At 35.2% G+C, this 15,950-nt stretch overlaps 1 long non-coding RNA gene across 1 annotated transcript; it reads left to right on the top strand.

Moving 5' to 3' along the window:
* Positions 1–10,986: 10,986 nt before the first annotated feature.
* Positions 10,987–13,213, top strand: LOC145038779 (uncharacterized). The gene is made up of 4 exons (XR_013679561.1): positions 10,987–11,345; positions 11,435–11,530; positions 11,634–11,671; positions 11,772–13,213. It is a non-coding gene; the product is annotated as an uncharacterized LOC145038779 (long non-coding RNA).
* Positions 13,214–15,950: the final 2,737 nt, after the last annotated feature.

Here is a 15,950-nt window from a genome sequence, read left to right on the forward strand (position 1 = left end):
TGCTTTATTAACTCTTTAACTTGTTGAATTGTACTAATGTTCTCCTTATGGCCGGTTTTAAAGGATTTATTAATCTTACGTGTACTTTTTATCTTACATGGCAAAAGAGGTGGCATGTAGGCCCCGATTTGCCGTCTCCTTCTCGTTAAACTTCACCTGGAAGTCTCATTTGGTCCTTAAACTCGACTAGGGCACAAAATTCTCCGTCGATCATTCGTCTCCTTCAATCGTTTTGTAGAATGACATCATTTTCAAATCCCACTGATCAGAACTTCATTGTAGTGGATTTCCACTATAATGGTCAGTTTGCACCCAATCCCTTAGTTTACTTTGATCCCAATAGAGCATCAGTGCGAGATGTTGACTTCAGTGCGTTTGGGTATGAGCAATTCATGGAATTCCTTCATAAGCTCACCAAATCGAGAAGCAAATACATCTATTTATGCCTTCAACAAGAGTCTTTAGGTCTGGGAATTCATACATTGGTGAACGAGGGTGATTACAAGGAATTTTTGGATTTGGCGTATGCTAATGACAAGAGAATGAATGTATATGTGGATCACCATAATGAACCTATCTTCGACTGGATTGAGGCTGAGGAAAGTGAAAGTGAAAATGAAGACCTAGATGAAGATGAGGATTCAATTATTTAAGATTCATATTTTGTTGATCATGAAGAAGATGATGCTACCTATCCATTTCCAGCAAACAAAACTGCACATGATAGATTTTTAAACATCCTTTGTGAACCTACAGAGAGTGAAGATCAAGATGATGAATACGTGTCACCCCAGTACCCTGTGTATGATGAGAGACGGCTATGGGATCAGATAAAATCAATGATAGGTATGCGATTTTCTAACCCCTACTGAGCTTAAACATATGTTAAGCAACTATGTAGTTGCTAATGGGTATGATCTATGGTTTGAAAAAAATGACTATGATAGATTGTTCGTGAAATGTTGCAAAAAGAATAAGTCACCATCTCGCCCCTTCAGACTATGGGCCTCTTGGATGAGTAAAGAAAAGACTTTTCAGATCAAATCTCTAGTGAGTGAACATAATTGTTGTAGGGTGTTTAAGTTTGGGTTAATAGTAACTTACAGATGGATAGGGAAACATTTTATGAGTCAAATATAGAGAATCCAAAAATGAGTGCAAGGAAGATTAAAGTTAAAGTGTCAACGACATTCAACATAAATGTGAGTGTGGGGCAATGTAGAAATGCAAAGAAATTGCATTACAAGAGATTGAAGGAAGTCTAATTGAAAATTATGGGAGATTGTGGTCATATGGTGACGAAATTATCAGGTCAAATCCGGAGTCTACTGTGAGGTTGGATGTATACATCATACCAAATTCCACAACTTTGTTTTCCAGGTTCTATGTGTGTTTCAAAGTTGTAAGGGATGGTTAGTTAGAAGGGTGCAGGCCTGCAATTGGGCTTAATGGTTGCTTTTTAAAGGGTATAGTTAGCGGAGAAGTTCTTTCAGTTGTTGAGAGAGATGCAAACAACCAAATCTACCCTATATCATGGGTTTTGGTATGTGTTGAGAATAAAGAAACATGGAAGTGGTTCATAGATTTGTTTATGGATGACATTAATGGTGGTCTTGGTGTAGGCATTACCCTTCTTTCTGATGGACACAAGGTTATTACTAGGTCCTTTTTATACTTCATTTTTATGCTTTACTACTCATGATGTTGTGATTTGTAGGGGTCATTACAAGCAGTTAAAGAAAGATGTCCAGAAGCTGAACATAGGCAATATGCCAAACACATTGTGGCTAATTTTAGTAAAAGGTTTACCAGTCAAGAATACATAAAGTTATTTTGGAGGGCTGTAAGGGCTAGTACTGTAGAGAAGTTCAGAGGTGTAATGGAGAAGATAAAATCTATTGATACTCATGCTTATGATTACCTTATAGACATAGATGCTACTACCTGGTCTAAGGAATTCTTTCAAGAAGGAAGAGATTGTGATGCAGTGAAGAATGGGGTCGGTGAGAGTTTCAATTCTACTATTAGGCATGCTAGAAGGAGACCTATAATCACTATGTTGGATGAGATTAGGTTATTTGTGATGGAAATGATATACACACAAAGAGCTGAACGAATGGAATGAGATTTGGATATATGTCCAACTATTAGGAAGCATATAGAAGAGTTGAAGGTTAAACAGAGGTAAGTTTTTTACTTTAATATGTTGATGTTAATTATGGGGATGTGTTATTGATTTATATTTTTTGCTTTAAACAGATTGTGGGGAGTTACTCCTTATGGTTATCAAAAGTATGAGGTTAGATTCATTGATGTTGCATATGGAGTGGATCTAATTACAAAGAAGTGTACATGTAGAATATGGCAACTTACAGGAATGCCATGCTTAAATGGAGTGGCAGCAGTCTCTTACCTAAATAATGATGCAGAGACATATGTGTCCCAATCATACACTATTGAGGCTTACCTAAAATTCTATAAATATAGCATTGATCCTCTCAATAGTAGTGATATGTGGCCAAATGTTACATACTACAAGCCTTTGCCTCCTAAAAGAAGAAGATTACCTGGTAGGTCATCAGTGAAAAGGAAGAGGGATGCAATTGAAAAAGAGTTGAGTGGACCAAGTAGACAAATTTTCACAAGGAGGGGAAGCCTAATAAGGTGTGGTATTTGTAAGGAACCAGGTCACAACAATAAAAAGTGTCCATCTAACTAGCAAAACAATACATGAGGTTAATTTTTTTAAAAACATTACATCATTTGAACAAAGAATTTACATTTTAATTTTTGTTTGCAGTACCAAGTTCATCCAGGGGCAGTGGAGCAGACCCAAGTTTATCCAGGGGCAATGAAGGACCACCACCTACAGCCCAACCACATACACCACCACCACCACCTCCAGCCCAATAACCTCCTCCTCCACCACATGCAGCCTAACCACCTCTATCACCATCACTTGAAGCCCAACAACCTCCTCCTCTACCACCTGCAACCCAATCACATCCACCACCACCACCTGTAGCCCAACAACCTCCTCCACCACCACCTGCAGTCCAACCACCTCTATCACCACCACCTGCAGCCCAACAACCTCCTCCACCACCACCTGCAGTCCAACCACCTCCAACACCACCACTTGCAGCCCAACCACCTCCTCCACCACCACCTGCAGTCCCAATGCCAAGAAGAAGGGCCCCGGTTGGTAGAAGTGGAAGGAGGCAATATTCTGAACAGATCATCAAACAAGCATTAAAGAGGCAGATACCTAGGGATGGGAGCAATGCAGATAACCCTTCAATTATTGATTAATTTAGAGGGTAGGTAGTAGGTGGGTGAGAATATCTTTTGTGAGGCGGTTGTGATGTAAAGACAAAGTAGTAGTCTTTTTATTATGCTTTTCTATGGTACTATCAAGTAGGTGTGTAGGCACATGGTGGCCTTTCTTTTGTCTATGCATGAATCTTTTGTCTTACTTAGAAACTACTTTTGTGTATGCAGATAATAACTTATTTAATTTCGAATAGTAATGGAGTATTTCAATGAATCCAACCGCCACATTCACTTCTTTGTTATATGTATTCATTGTTATATGTATGCTACTTTGTGATTCCATTCCAATGAAAACTAATTCTTTGTGATTCCATTCCAGTCAAAATTACATATATGCTACTTTATGATTCCATTCCAGTCAAAATCATATGTGTATTCATTGTTATATGTATGCTTCTTTATGATTCCATTCCAGTCAAAATTACTTCTTTGTGATTCCATTCCAATCAAAGTTACTTCATTCCATTCCAACAAGAAGTTAAGATAATGGCTCCATTCCATTCAATACATCATTTCATCATATACATGATGATAAAAAAAAAAAAAATCCTATGGTAAACTTATATATTTTCTCCTTCATTACAATGACATCAGAGTACTTTTCCTTCATTTGTTCCATGTCTTCCTTCACCTTCTCTACTTTGGTCTTCAATGCTACTAATTCAGCTTTCATTCCCTCCACCACTTCCATTAGAGGCATTTGTACAAGTTCTACATCCAACCATTTTCAATATTTGCATTTACCCTTCAACACAAAAAATTCAAAAGGAGATTTCAAATCTAGAGTAAATGAATCAGAAAAGAGGGAAAATTCAAGTGAAATTGCTTACCTCATTACACACCATGAAATGCCTCCTGGATTCTTTGGTGTGTTTGATGTTAGAATACGTGCAGGGAACCCATAATCACAAGTTTTTGGATCATTCACTAAGGATTTCTTGCTTGATCGATTGAGGGAGGATGAGAAGTTGTTGGAGGAAGCCATCGGGTACTAGGGCATTGGGGTATTAGGGCACAATAAAGGAACAACATACGTCACTTTTTTTAATAACAATAACCCTACATGCCATGTAGGATCAAACTGACACGTAGAATCAATAAATCCATTGAAACCAGCAAAAAACAGTCGGAAGGGAAACATTAGCACAATTCAACAAGTTAAAGGATTAATAGAGCATGAAAAAAAGTTCAGTGACCAAATGTGACCAACGACAAAAGTATGTTACCCTCTAAATTCATTATGTCAGAAAACATCTGCCTAAAAACGAATGATAATAATATAAGCAAAAAAGAAATAGGAATGTTGTTTCAAATTGTACTTTGTTCTTTTTTTATTGCATTTTCAAAAATTCACCCATTTGGTTGGCATTCATCTTGTTGTAGTTGAATAAAAAATAGCAACATATGCTACTTACACATATAAACTGAAGGTAAACTCACATCAGCTTTCTGGATAAGGTTTTGTGCAGCATCTTCAAGTTTGAAAATGTCAAATGAGGTTGAATTCATACCAACAATAAATGTCAAACAACAAATTCCCAAATTACGCACCCCAAGTTATCTTGCCCCTTTTCTTCCTTTTACCATGAATCAAAATTTTAATAATAATATCAATTGAACAAAGTAAGGATAAGGAACATTTGGATGTTAACAACTAATTCCAATTTACAAGTTTTCGGATACAGAAATTAGAAGAGGAGTGTGAAAGTGAATGTTATTTGAATTATAAAAAAGACAAAATTGCAAAAATGGTCCATGTGGTTGGCAAATTTATGCGTTTTTGGTATAAAACGAAACCTTGGTGCATCAGTGGTCCAATTTTAGAAACCTTGTGTGTTTCTGGTCCTAATGGTTGATATTTTTGTGTGGTTTTGATCCATACCCCAAATGAAATGACAAATATGCCCTTTATTAATTTTTTTTCTTTCTTTTATTTAATTTCTTATTATTTTTATTAAAAAAATATCACCAACTCACACACACACACACACACTCTCTTTCTCTCTCACACACACATACACACCAGTGGTCCGCCATTTTCCTTTCCTCTATTAATGCTTGCAGGTAAGCATCCACCAACATTCCTTTAAATTTCTCCCTCTATTCACTATTTTGAGGTGTGCTCAGAGGACCTTAACTCCGGCAAGACCCAGATCCAAAAATCGATGGGACAATTTCTACATGGAGGGGGATGTGGTTGGAGAAGAAGGAGAGGTTTTAGGTTCTCTGGTTGTGACAAATCTTCGACATTTTCATCTTCTTTGATGACACCTGACATCGAAACCTCTATCCACCTTCTTTCTCCAATGCTCAGATTCTTCCTCCATTCACGATTTCATTACCCATAATTTCCCAATTCCTAATTCCTAATTCCCAATTCTCTCTCTCTCTCTCTCTCTCACACACACACATACACTCTCTCTCTCTCTCTCTCTCTCTCTCTCTCTCTCTCTCTCTCCCTCTCTCTCTCACACACACACATAGGTTCTTTTAGCGATGTGGATGACTCCTGGTGGAAAGAAAAAACGAATATACATGAGAATTTATCAGATATTCAAAATTCGGAAATTAAACATTCGATTCAACTTCAACCCACCTGAGGAAGAAGAAAATTTAGGGTTATGGCATCCCAATTCGATGGCTGAAGAACTGAAATTAATACATAAATATATAGTGGTTAAATTGAGATTGGAAAAAGTAGTAGACTGGAAAGCTTACTAGAAGTGATGAAGGTTCCTGAAAGAATTCATCCATAGTTGCGAGAAAAATAAAACTCGTTAGTCGAAGCTCATACAAACGGAGGATCTGATATTAAGAATGGAATAGAAATTAGATGAATTAAGGAAGGAGGGGGGGGGGGAGGATTACAAAATCTCTAACCTATATAACTTACACACAACTTGTTGAAATCGTCTAGCTGTTTGGTTCTTGAATTGGACATCTTGAGCTCTCCACCTCCTCACTTTTTAGATCTAGAAGATGAGAACCCATGAGTGAAGATCAATAAAGCGTTTTGATCAAACACATACACGATTTGGGTTCTGAAATCGTATGTGTGTATGTGTGTTTACCCTTGTGTCTAGCTTGTTTCTAGAAATCAAGATCGTTTGCAAATATGTTCATCTTCTGTGTGTTTCTGTTAATGTTGTTGTATAAATTAAAAACCCTGGAAATCACGAAGAAGATAAAGGGGTAGAAGATGATGATTTGTATTCTTCACGAGAGAGAGAGAGAGAGATCCATTCTCTAATTTTTAATTATTTAAGATCATTAAAATTTATATAAAAACAAGAAAAACAAATATAAAGGGTATAATTGTCTTTTTAAGTGAATAGGGACCAAAATCACTAAAAAAATCCAATTTTAGACTAACGGTGCACCAACATTTCGTTTTGGACCAAAAGTACAGAATTTTGACAACCACAGGGACCATTTTTGCAATTTTGCCTATAAAAAAACAACTTACAGTAAAATCAGTCGATAGAGAAGATGAATCTCATCGTCATAACCTAAATGCAACTGCAAACGATGATGAAAATCAAATGTGCTTTTCCTATTCGTTTACTTCTTCGTCCTCGAAATGTTAAAAGAAAAAGGAGAAAAACAAGGTACAGAAGCAAGAGGTGGAACAGGGAGTAGCGAAAAAATTACAAAAATGCATCAACAGAAATAGCTGAAGATTGTAAACAGATTTGTGGAAAGAACAAAACGTGATGACATTGAAGCATCAACGAAAGACATAGCAGATTGTTGACAATTGACAACTAAAAATCCAGAGGATGAGATCCCGGGAATGGATAAATCGACGAGCCTCATTAAAGAACTGAAAAAAAAAAAAAAAAAAAAAAAAAAAAAAAAAAAAAAAAAAAAAAAAAGATCACTTTGAGAAGCACCTGGTGTTTAAAGGCCCCTTTTGAATTATGAATATTGAATAATCCACGAGTTATCTTGGGGAGAAGCATATTCTTGAACATAAAGGACGTTTTGGAATATCGTAGTACTTGGCGAGGCTACAGGGAGATGGTGGCGAAGTGACAATGGCTAATATAAGCAAGCGATTGAACATCACATTCTCATCAACTTAATTCCAAAAAATCTAAAAAATGCCATGCAAAATTCTCAAACCATCTTTGTACCATGTCCTTTGGGCTAAAGAACAAATATTCCACTGTAGCAGCCCAAACATAAGATTAGCTCAAAATGTGGAGTTGTGGACTATCCATTATTTCCCAAAAGTTTCCCAAAATGCCGATTCTTTTATCTATTTTCTATTTATCTCTTATAAAAAGATACTATTTAAATAAATATGATTCAAGATAAGTATAGACTTGTATTATATTCATTTGGATTGTTATCTTTCAAGTAATTAATAGTTACCATTCAAGAATTTTGTGAATTTATATCTTATAGTTACTAAGTAACTGATTGATAATCGAAAAGTTTTTATTTTACTATAAAAAGTTTCATCATATGAGTTACATACAACTACAACTCACGTGGAGGAAACATATTCATGTGGAGGACCTGTGTAAAGCTTAGGTGGGGTATGGTAACATGATTCATTTTTGATTGAACGTGTGGCTGGAAGAGGAGGTTTTGAAGGTTCAATTTCCTCGGGTGTTTGCTCTTGATCCAGACCCGAGAGCTTTGGTTGTTGATCGAAACTCTAGACTAAAGTTTATTGATGTGTTAGTGTTTGGCCTACAACTTAAAAGTGGAGGCATAAGTGCTCAGTTTGAGTCTATTTTCTCTAAGCTTCAACAAGTTCTCTTCAGTAACGTTATGGATACGTATGTCTGGGAACTTGAAATTGATGGTAAGTTATTAGTTTCGTCTTTGAGATTATACTTGGATGACAATATGTTGGAGGCTGGTTTTATGTCTATTATATGGAATAAGCTTATTCCTAGAAAGATAAACATTTTGTTGTGCCAGGTTAGTATGGACAGGATATCATCTAGGCTGAACCTTCGAAACAAAAGTTTGGTTTTAGAGTCTGTCTTATGCCCGATATGTTCGAGTGCAGATGAATCAACAGAACACCTTTTCTTTTCTTTTCCTATAGCCAAGTCAATATGGGAAAAAATTGTACACCGGTGGCAGATTCCATTACCTTCTATAATGTTGGTGGCCACGCTTTTGTCCTGGGCGGATAGGGTAACCTTGGGTGTTGACGACATGAAGAATTTCGATGCGGTTGTGGGTGTGGGTGTAGCTTTCTGGGTCATTTGGATGTTTAGAAATGATACCTTTTTGCAATGTAGGGGTGAGCATTTAGACCAGATCAGACCGAATCGAATCAGACCAACTCTTGGATCGGACCGGATGAGACTTACTAGGTCTAGGTCCAGGTTTTCCGATTCTTGGACCCGTTTTGACCAGTACAACTTTATATGCATACGGTACAACTTGTTAAAACGCGTTTTTGGGTTTGATACATTACAACTCGTTAAAATTAATACTTTTTTTTTTAGTTTGATACGATACAACTCGTAAAAATAAATATGTTTTTGACTATTGTGTCATTTGGACCGTTCAAACTTTGATTTATACCTTATACCATTTGTTTGAAGGATTGTAACTCATTAAATATAATACCAAAAATAACAAAATTATAGTCTAAAATTATCTACAAACTTTAAATTACACGTTGAAAAAAAGCGCATGTCGATCCGACTTAAACGAATAATATATGTTTATTTAAAGAATTTTACATAATACAAAGTTTAAATTTCTTGTTGAAAAGCTGAAATATTTCAGCTTTGATATCTCATCTTTGAAGGATTGTAACTCATTCACTCATTGAATATAACACCAAAAACAACAAAATTATAGTCTAAAATCATCTATAAACTCTAAATTATACGTTAAAAAAACCGCATTTCAATTCGACATAAAACGAATAAGATATGATTGTTTAAAAATTTTCACAAAATAAAAAAATTTAAATTTTTTTACTGAAAAGCTGAAATATTTTAGCTTTGATATTTCATCTTTGGATGATTGTAACTCATCAAATATAATATCAAAAATAACAAAATTATAGTCTAAAATCATATACAAACTCTGAATTATATGCTAGAAAAACAGCAGCGTTTTTGGGTTTGATACAACTCATTAAAATGAATATGTTGTTGGGTTTGATACATTACAACTCGTTAAAATTAATACTTTTTTTTTTGAGTTTGATACGATACAACTCGTAAAAATAAATATGTTTTTGATTATTGTGTCATTTGGACTGTTCAAACTTTGATTTATACTTTATACCATTTGTTTGAAGGATTGTAACTCATTAAATATAATACCAAAAATAACAAAATTATAGTCTAAAATTATCTACAAACTCTAAATTACACGTTGAAAAAAAGTGCATGTCGATCCGACTTAAACGAATAATATATGTTTATTTAAAGAATTTTACATAATACAAAGTTTAAATTTCTTGTTGAAAAGCTGAAATATTTCAGCTTTGATATCTCATCTTTGAAGGATTGTAACTCATTCACTCATTGAATATAACACCAAAAACAACAAAATTATAGTCTAAAATCATCTATAAACTCTAAATTATACGTTAAAAAAACCGCATTTCAATTCGACGTAAAACGAATAAGATATGATTGTTTAAAAATTTTCACAAAATAAAAAAATTTAAATTTTTTTACTGAAAAGCTGAAATATTTTAGCTTTGATATTTCATCTTTGGATGATTGTAACTCATCAAATATAATATCAAAAATAACAAAATTATAGTCTAAAATCATATACAAACTCTGAATTATATGCTAGAAAAACAGCATGTTCATCCAACTTAAAACGAATGAAATATGTTTCTTTAAAGAATTTCACATAATACAAAGGTTTAAATTTCTTACTGAAAAGTTGAAATATTTTAGGTTTAATATCTCATCTTTGAATGATTGTAACTCATCAAATATAACACCAAAAACAATACATTTATAGTCTAAAATCATCTAAAAACTCTAAATTTCACGTTAGAAAAAACCTCATATTAATCCGACATAAAGTGAATGAGATATGTTTCTTTAAAGAATTTTACAAAATAATTTTTTTAAATAATCCGGTCCAAAACCGGTTTTTACCTAGAACTGGCCGGACCGGACTGGTTTTGCTGAAATCCTAGAATCGAGAATTGGCCCATGGGTCCAAAAAAACGGTCCGGTCCGATCTGGTCCACAGGTCCAAATGTCCACCCCAAGTCGAATCCTAGGATATATGAGATCTTTGATGATACTAGATCGTATTCTTTCTTTTGGGTTAGTAATAGGCGTAAAAAACATAGACTTTCTTGGGTTTCAGGCCCGTCCGAGAGGGTGGACGATAGGCGCGACTGTCTGGGGCCCATCTTTAAAGGGGGCCCAAAATTTGTATAGGCTTTGTTATATATATATATATATATATATATATATATATATGTGTGTGTGTGTGTGTGTGTTTGTGTGTGTAGAGACCTATAAAAATTTAAAAGCGGGATAAAACTTACCAACCCAGTTGTAGAAACTAGCCCAATAAAACTCCATTCAAACTCCATATTAGCAACCCAATTGTAGAAACTAGCCCAATAAAACTTAGAAGGGGGAGAGTAGACACCTAGGCGCCGATTTTAGAATAAACATGATATGGAAAACTGAAACGTCGATAAGTCACCTCGCGAGACGCAAGCGTGCGTCTGATTTGAACGTTACTGTCATACGGTGATTGTATTTCTTATTCTTCAAGTGGGAGACCTAATCAAATCACGACGCTATTAATCCTCTATTACCGAATTGTGCATTCGACCATTCCCACTGCATACTAAACCAAATCACGACCGCTGAATTCTGCTTGACTGCTTCGACTCAATTTTGCTTCGATTTATTGCTTCAATTCTTGAAAGGCTTCTGAAATCATGACTCTATAACTCTATTGCAAGGCTAATACATGATTGTGAGGCCGATTTCATTATCAATTCACTCTGATTTCACAGATTTTGATTCCGATTTCATTAGGTAATACCAAATTTTTTCCAATCTTTGTGTATTCGATAGTTGCAGAATGATTGCAAATGTAAAATTCTTTTATGTTTATATGTTTGCAGCCCAATCTCTGCAACTTTGTGATTCAAAAATCTGATTTTAGGCATTCTACTACTCCCCCAAGCAATCTACAAGTCTGAATGTCTAATTTCATTAAGGTGAGTCCGATTTTTTTTCTTAGTTTTGATAGTACTTGTTGATTTTTTATTCGAGCTGCTGAATTCTTTTTTTGTTTGTCTACATCCCAAATTTTGTTAACAGTTAATTTCTGGTCACACTGGCAATCGAATTTTATTGAGGTAAAGTTTTTTCTTTCAAATTACAAATAACAATCTGTTTTTTTGTTAATCTTTCATCAAAGTTTCTGAACTTTTTTTTTTTTTTTTTTTTTTTTTGTAGATTTATGCCTTCGACAGATAAGCACCATCTGGATTCAACCATAAAACATCATACAAGTTTTTGATCTTTAGGTGTATTCTTTCCTTACTAGTGACTATGATGTTTCCTAAAAAACACTTATCAGGAGCTGAAAAAAGAAAAAAGGAAAAATAGTTGAAGAATCTAAACTGAAACAAAAATGGTCTTTAGTTAAGTTTATTAAACTGAAACCAATCGGTTCTTCTAGTGTGTCAAATGAACGTGATGATACTAATATGTCAAATGAACGTGATGATACTAATGTGTCACACCCCCGAACCAGACGGTGGAAGCGTCCGAGGGCTATTGTGACTCAATTGAATACCATCACAATTATTATACATGAATCATAACATCATTCGTCACCATGCATTGAAATATTACAACATATATTGTTTACATTCAGTATATTGTTTTGAACATTACATTTCCAATACTTAAACCGTTCGATACTAATTTAAACAAAACACCAAGACATCACTGGATACCTATTCTTCGATTTACCTATTACCTGACAATACAAGTATTTTGAAAAACGTCAACATATGAAATGTTGGTGAGTTCATAAGTCATGTTTGAAAAATAATGATTTTGGTGAAGTTTGAAAACCCAGAAAATCCGATATTTTCTTGAAACAAGTATTGTATATAAGAAAAAGTGTGGAGATCCGTAGTATGCTTGTCGATTTTGTAAGCGTGTGTAATTGTTAAACCTTGTATACATCACATAGTTAAAAGTGTTGACTTCCCGGGAAAACCCGATGTTTTCCCAATACATAGAATTACATGTCTTATTTATTGTTATACCGATACGACGATTGTTTATGATTACCCAGGTGACATTGGATTAATTATGGGTTGTGAGTCGTTATAATCACGCATTAAAAAACATGACTAGTTTATGACTACCAATTACAAACGATCCTTTAGGCGTCGTCCGTAAGACTCACTTAATCCAACCACCCTGACTTCTCATAGCCCCACAACTGAGGAGAAAGGAGGGTACGAAGCCCCCGTTATTTCCATAAGTCGTTCAAAGCTATCGTGAATGCGAAAGGCACTTGGCTCGACTTGCATTTGACTTCTCGACTTTGCTAGCAGTACCAATGGACCCTTGGGGCCCAACAGCACAATAAAGCTATTGAAAGTCCTTTTACATGGAATTAGGTTATAGAAGGCCCAATAACATGTAAGCACGTTCCCTTCGGGCCTAAAGATCATGTCATTGGGCTAGTTAGGCCCAACGAGCACGATTTGAAACTTTCAAGCCCAAAGATTGAATATTGACTTCTTGTAAATTTCGCATGTTTTATTGAAGTACTAATGTTTATTGATTTTTGTTTTGTAATTGATCCGAGACCGAATCAAATCGTTTGTTAACGATATTGGTGTTGAAGGTGTATTTGTTATTATGTTTCGCCGGTAGTCGTAGTGCTCGTATTTTATCTAATGGGATTTATTTGTTTATAAGTAAAAGTTTACCTTTTTGTGACCCTACTTGGATAAAATTTACACTTTTAATCCTTTATATAAAAGAATTTCCATTTTAGTCCTTAAACCATTTTTCTTGACAATTTAGTATCAAAACTTATTGAAAAGACATTTTCAGCCAAGATTTACTTAATAAACAGCTTAAGTCCTTCAAAATGAAGTTTTCTCGGTTGGAACCCCCATTTTTCGCAATCTTTACAATTTTGGCCCAAAATGGAAATTTTTTGCATTTTTGATCCCTTTTGAATTTGAAAAGCATTTTGACCTTTAAAATAGTTTTAATACACTTGTAATCCCCTGTTTTACGGAAACTTTCATTTTCAGCCCCTCTATTTCAAAATTTTCGCAATTTGGGGCTTATTGGGTCGAAAAACCGATTTTTAGCCCATTATGTTCAAAATTTAGATTTTAAGCCCCTCAAAAGTGTTGTTATTCAGAAAAATTATATTAAAAACTTTTTGGACTCTTTTCAACCTCCAAAAAATTTCATTTGTCATTTTGGGCCCTTAGTTTTGTATTTTTGACAAGTTGAGCCCAAAATTGGGTTTTATGTCCAAAAATGTTCATCATAACCAAATAAATTGTTTTTCTTGACTTGATTGGTGTAAAATGGTATATGTTATGTTTATTTCATTCCTCATGTTGTAGATCTCGGTTTTTAGGTATTTTTGGCTAACATATTCATCACATAACACATAAAATCATACATACAAGCATAAAAATCACACAAGGCATACATTTACTCATAGATCTACACATTTGCTTGTATTCTCCCCCATAGAAACTCATAAAAACTGAAAAAGAGGGGGTATGAAGCTCACCTTGGGTGTGGTTTCGGTTTTGGAAGGAAATGATGAGAAGAATTCAATCCTAGCAACCTTCCTTGGAAGATCTCGAATTTGGATGCTTCTTAGGGGCTAGATCATGAGTTTGAATGAATTAAGAGGTGATTTTTGGATGAAATGAAGTAGCTAGCTTATGGATCTAAGAAATTTTTTACCTTAGATGATGATTTTTATGGAAGAAGCCCTTGAACTCTTCTTAGATCTCGAAAATATGAAGGAGAAATGAGGGAGTTTCTTGAGAGAATGGTGAGTGAAATGTGTGTGTGTGTGCTTGGAGTCGTCCGAGAGCAAGAGAGAGAGGGAGAAGAAGAGGGTGTTGCATGGAAGTATGGGAATTGCATGGAAATCCCTTGAATAATTGTGAGGTGGCACACACAAAGTCAACTCTTTCCTCTTTGTGGGCTTGGGCCAAGAATGGAGAGGGAAAGAGGAGATTTTTGGGCCTTAAAGGCTTAAGCCCACTTTCATAGTTATGTTGAGTGATTTTTGGTCCTAATAAATATAAGTGTGATTTTTATGACCTATTAGGGCTCAATTGGGTTAATTATGCCCCAAAATGGCTCATATAATTAATTTATTTCATTTTAGGCCCAATATGGCCCAAAATATTGAAATACATGGAAGTGGGTCCAATTAGAGCCCATTTAAGAGTTCTAAATCCAAGATAGTCAAATTGGAAGATTATTGGTCCATTGGGCCCAATAAGGAAGTCCTAGTCCAAACTGGACTTAAACAAGAACTCCTAGGGTTTCCAATTGCTTGTTGACTACTTGAAATGTTTGCATGGGGTGTTTGTTTGAAATTTTGTTGTCATAGAGTATGCATCATACATGCTCTTATGTCTTTAATTCACAATTTGACTTAAGTGTTGTAGTTACAAGGCACAAAAATTTCTAGTTGTGACATAATGTGTCAAATGATTGTGATGATACTAATGTGTTAAATGAACGTGATGATACTAATGTCTCAAATGAACGTGATGATACTAATGTGTCAAATGAACGTGATGATACAGATTTGTTTAATGAGTGTGATGATACTAGTTTTAATAATCCTTAAGATATTTATGACCCTAGAAATTGGAATGTTCTTGATAATAAAACAAGAGATATTCTAATTGAAAAGGGGCCAATAAGGGAAATGTGTAACGATCCAATTTTTACTGCCAAAAATTTCATTTTCGAATCAACACTTTGGAAAACATTTGGGAAATAAACATCATCATTTCATAAACATATTTCATGTCCGATCCAAAACATAAAAACAACCATAATGTCAAAGTACAAATCCCATAATATCTTGTAGTGTGGAAAACAAAGAGCGTGTGTGTGATATGCCGCTACCGCGCCAACTCCTTCCCATTCGCTGAAGAGGCACCTGAAACAACAACTAAAAACCGTAAGCACGAAGCTTAGTGAGTTCCCCCACCATAGCACATACCAAACAACCACATAACATACATATATTGTCAGGCATATCTGGGTGCCCGACCTACCCCTGCGGTCCTCTCGACCGAATACTAACTAGCATATCTGGGTGCTGGTCTCCCCTTCGGTCCTCTCGATCGGATACTGACTAGCATACCTAGGTGTTGGTCTCCCGTTTGGTCCTCTCGACCGGGCACTAGGAACTATTTCACCCCGTACCACTACCACATAACATGTATCACATAATCTATCTAGCATGGTTGGGCATATCTGCCCCTTCGGTCCTATTGACCAGTATTCTGGGGACTATTTCCCATACTGTCACTAGCACATAGCATCATATCATACTAGCACATAAACATCACACAAGTAGTAGAGCCCTAGATGAATATCACAGAG

This window comes from Lactuca saligna, chromosome 4 (assembly GCF_052625555.1).
Source record: "Lactuca saligna cultivar CGN05327 chromosome 4, ASM5262555v1, whole genome shotgun sequence".
Classification (NCBI taxonomy): domain Eukaryota; kingdom Viridiplantae; phylum Streptophyta; class Magnoliopsida; order Asterales; family Asteraceae; genus Lactuca; species Lactuca saligna.